Consider the following 4,973-nt stretch of genomic DNA (forward strand, 5'->3'; position numbering starts at 1 on the left):
ACTGATCCATAACCGCAGCGTCACACTGGGAAAAAAAATTAAAAATCCCACTAAGTTGAAATATTCTGTCATTTGGTTGCAAGTCACTAAAAAAAAAAAAAAAACATGGTGGCTTAATCCCAGCACTCGAGGCAGAGGCAGGAGGATCTCTGTGAGCTTGAGGCAAGCTTGGTCTACAGAGTGAGTTCCAGGACAGCCTATCTTCAAAAAGAAAAGAAAGAAAAGAAAAAGAAAAGAAAAAGAAAAAAGAAAAAGAAAAGAAAAGAAAAAGCAAGCATCCTCCTGTCTTGCAGGTTTGATCAGAGCCATGGAGACGCCCAATAATGCCACAGCGGTGGACTTCCTCCTTCTTGGGCTCTTCAGCCACACTCAAGCCCACTTGTTCCTGTTTTCCATGGTGTTAGCAATCTTCGCCGCCTCCCTGATGGGCAACACCCTCATGATCCTTCTCATCTGCAGGGACCCCAGGCTCCACACGCCCATGTACTTCCTTCTCAGCCAGCTTTCCCTCATGGACATGATGCTAGTCTCCACCATCATCCCCAAGATGGCAGCCAACTACTTGATGAGCACAAGGTCCATCTCCCCCGTGGGCTGCGGTTCCCAGATCTTCCTGTTCCTCACCTTGGCAGGGGGCGAATGTTTCCTCCTGGCAGCCATGTCCTATGACCGCTACGTGGCCATATGTTATCCCCTGCGCTACCACGTCCTCATGAGCCCGAAGCTGTGTGCGTACCTGACCTTGGGTTCCTGGCTCCTGGGAGCCTCCGACGGGCTGATGCAGGCAGGCACCATCCTCAGTTTCCCCTCTGCCACTCTCGGACAATCAACCACTTCTTCTGTGAGGCGCCTTCCCTGGTGCGCCTCGCCTGTGCGAACACCAAAGTCTTCGAGTTCTTCATGTACATCTGCTGCGTCCTGATGCTCCTCATCCCGCTGTCCTCGTCCTGGCTCCCTACTCGCTCATCCTGGCCGCGGTGCTCCGCATGCGGGTCCTCGGCAGCCCGGAAGAAGGCCTTTGCCACCTGCTCTTCGCACCTGGCTGTGGTGGGGATGTTCTACGGGGCCATCATATTCATCTACATGAGGCCCAAGTCCCACCAGCCGGAGGTGGGGGACAAAGTGGTGTCTGCCTTCTACACCATCTTCACGCCGGTGCCTGAACCCCCTCATATACAGTGTGAGGAAACAAGGAGGTTAAGGGGCCTTGAGGAAGTGGCTGCAGAAGGTTGGCGTGATAAACACGCAGAGGGAAGTTCGCCAAACCAGCTCCGCTCAAATTAGGCACACCTCACTCGCCAACCCCAGCTTATCTGCTCTCTTGAACTCACTCTTTTGTGTTGTATTAACTTATGTGATGCTCCTTTGCCATTTTATACTCTAATTTTTACAAAGCATTTGGAAAATCTGTTTAAAAATTAACTTGTCCTGGTGGTGTCCCTTATGCTAGATACTGTGCCTTGAAATAGGGTCTCAGAGATGAGAGGCAGAGACACAGGTCTAGTTAGCTAGATTTTAACCATGTAATTAATTCAATGTTTGTTATATTATGTACACTGTCAAGAGAAAGATGAATAAATATATATATACTATAATAATTTTTATAGTAGTGTCTAATTTATTATTATGAAGTAAATTATTAAATAAAATACATAACCAATAAGAACTGTTAAGCATAAATTCATAAAGCATATGTCAAAATGTTTTCAGGGGCGTTTCCAAGAATATTAACAATTTTAAAAATTCTTGCTGGGTTGTGGTGGCTCATGCCTTTAATCCCAGCACTCGAGAGGCAAAGGCAGGCAGATTGCTGTGAGTTCGAGGCCAGCCCTGGTCTACAAAGTGAGTCTAGGATAGCTAAGGCTACACAGAGAAAACCCTGTTTCGAAAAAAAAAATCTTAAAAAGGAGATGAGCAGAAACGACTTACAGCTTAAAAAACTGTAGCTTTATTTTAACATCTTTAATAACTACAAAAAAGAGTTACAACTAATCAAAAGAATAACTCAAGCATAATGAAATTTCCAAATTTTCATTTAAGATGTTTGAAGGTGAGATCATTAAGAAGTGGTTAGGTTTTAAGGGCACCACTCTCATGACAGGAGGACACTCATGTCATTATAAAGTCTGAACTAGCTCAACATGGTGACAAACACCTGTGATCTCATCACTTGGGAAGCTGATGTAGGAGAATTCTAAATTTGAGGGCAGCCAGGATTACATAAGACCCTGTCTTAAATAATAAAATGAAACAATACTGAGTGTGACTTTTTCCATACCCTCCAAAAAAAGCTAAAAAAAGAAAACCACAACTCATCTGAAAAGGAATAAGTGTTAAGTAATTTTTATAAAACTGTGTTTGTTTCTCAGTTTCTCTCTCTAACCCAGCTATCACCCTGAAGACTCTATTATACTATTTTAACAAGCTTCACAGCACCATAACTGAGCAGCTATTACGATATTCTTAGCCCTCTAAACTAATCTGGCTTCCTTCCAGAGTAAATCCCCCCAGACACTTGCACCTTGTGGCTTTCCCTGATCCAACACCTCTCCTAAGGTCTCCTGGACCTCTTCCTGTGACTGAATCCCCTACTTCCTCCTCTAACTCTTCCCCTGGCTGGCAGGAAGTCCAACCCTATTTTCTCTCTGCTCAGCTATTAGCTGTAAGCGCCTTATTGGCATATCAGGGGACAACTGGGGAGCAGTGTCCACACAACATGAGACAAGAGATTCTCAGAACAAGGATTGCAACCAGATTATTGGGAGTACCGAAATCAGCATTTGAATTATATAATAACTTATGCCTACAAACAAGAGATAGTTTATTGCAATATGAATGCCTATGACTCTTTCAGATTAGGTTTACCCCAAATCCCAGTTCTAACGTGGTATTAGTTTCATGAGGTTTTTTTTTTATAATAACAGAATAAAGAAAATTTAGAGATCAATACACTTTCAAAACACACTTGGGGGAACTGGCAAATAGGCAGGCTCCAGTGAGGCAGGGACATGTCAGGTGCTGGCCTCATGCACTATCTGATAGTGCTCCTTGGCCCTTGGTTGTGGGAAGCGCTCTGCATGTCCCAAACTGATATTGCTAACTATGTTAGGTCATATGTAGATGATGACCAAAGATTGCCAAAGGTAATTTGGTTCGGATTTGCAACATCCTAATCCCTCCACAACCACTGCATCGTCAAAACAGTTCATCAGTCCTGAAAGTTCAGTCTATTCCAAGGTCATTGCCAGCCCTCTCTTGCCTTTTCTGTCCTTCTACCTTCTACCATCTGATGATACAGAATGAATTTAGGACTTCCCTTCTGTAGAGCACTGAAGAAACAATAGCATTCCTTATTTGGTAGCCAGGATGTGGTATTCTGCTTTGGCCTCACAGGATGGAGGGAGACAGCAAGTACAGGTGAATTAATGGACACAAGAGGCAAAAGGATAGGAAGGGGAAAAAAAAACACCCAGGCACTGTGGCAAATGTCACAGTCCATCATCTTGTTGATTGCTTTGAGTCAGCCTCATAGCTGTCATGTGAAAGACAAGTTTTCATAAAGGGAGGGTCTACAGTTTGTATATATGTTTCCTGTGTAGGGTTTTTCTACGAAAAGACTTGCAGCACCAACAAAACAAAGGCACACTGGACAAGCCACAGCCTTGGATCTCATGAGAAGTGAGTAGCATCTGAGCTGACCTGAGCCTTCTCTGTGTAAAGGCAGACCTGGTCCTTTTTACAGCCCTTTCCTGTCCTCCCCCAAAGCAGAAAAATCTTTCCCTCTTATACCATTAACATCTGAATACTGAATTTAGGGCTTACCACACTGTTTCCAACCTTTCTCTGGTGCTGGTGCTGGTGCTATCAGGAACCCCTCTATTTTGGTGGACTATTGGCATTCGTTTTCTGCCTTCTGTGTGCCCTAATACAGCATCCACTCCCATGTCCTGTAGAAGTGGCTTGTTAGCAATGTCTGGGCTTCTCCTGTGCTGCGCATCTTCCCCCTTTAGTACCTAAAGTCCTGCTCCAGAACTGCCCAGGATGTTGAATCTGGCAGGTCTTAGCTGAATCCCTCTCAACCTATTTTTCTTTGTGAGAAAAACTGCTAAGACCAAGGTCATGGTCCATTCCTGGGAGCAAACCACAGCCATTGTCTACACCGTGACCCTAAAGCAGAAGAGTGTAGGCACTGCAAGACTCTCAGAGCCTATTCTGTACCACATAACTTTCTCAGGAGCTTTGGCCGGGGCCATCACTGTTCATTTTTCACCCTTTGCTCAGTTTGTTTAGTTCTTCAAGTGTTGTTCCTCAGAGGTCTTCCCATCAACTTCCTGGATGCCCATCCCTGCCTGTGTGTTCTCCAGGAGCCCCAGGGGTGCCCTCTCTGAATGAGGAGCACAACAGCACATTACACAACCCTCTGTTGTTCAAGATGGCTGGCCTGGGCCTCTTGGCTGTGCTTTTGGGGAGATAACAGTCCATCTTCATGATGGGTGATCCTGCTACTCATCCTTAGTCATACGGTCCTCAAAGAACCTCAACCAGATGCCCACGTGGGGTGCACTCTCGGCTCCCCAGAGCTTCTCAGCCCTGTTCTTGCTCTTGCCGGACTCAATGTCTCTAGTCATTCTTGAACCCAATAGACGCTCTCAGGGCTCGAGTTAGTCATGGCTCAGGGTGATTCTGTGATAGGGCAGCATCATTTGAGGGCCCCTAAATGCTCTAGCACAGTGGGTGGCCAGAAATGAAAGGATAGGAAAAACAGGAATGTGGAAGCTTCTACGCTGAATGTCCATGATTGCTCCACTTTACTTAGCGGAGTCTAGAGAGGTTTGCTGGTTGTTTGTTTGTTGTTTCAGAAGAAATATAGTAATGTGGGTTTAAATTTAGAGTGTACACATTTGATAAATCATAAATCCAAGCAGGATTTGCCAGCTTGATAAAGGTCTACATCTGATGAAAGAAATATATGC

At 45.0% G+C, this 4,973-nt stretch overlaps 1 pseudogene; it reads left to right on the top strand.

The window, feature by feature from the left end:
- The first annotated feature begins 307 nt into the window (after positions 1 to 307).
- LOC127207927 (olfactory receptor 2T33-like) lies at positions 308 to 1,384 on the top strand (annotated as a pseudogene).
- Positions 1,385 to 4,973: the final 3,589 nt, after the last annotated feature.

Source organism: Acomys russatus, chromosome 25, assembly GCF_903995435.1.
Source record: "Acomys russatus chromosome 25, mAcoRus1.1, whole genome shotgun sequence".
Taxonomy (NCBI): Eukaryota; Metazoa; Chordata; class Mammalia; order Rodentia; family Muridae; genus Acomys; species Acomys russatus.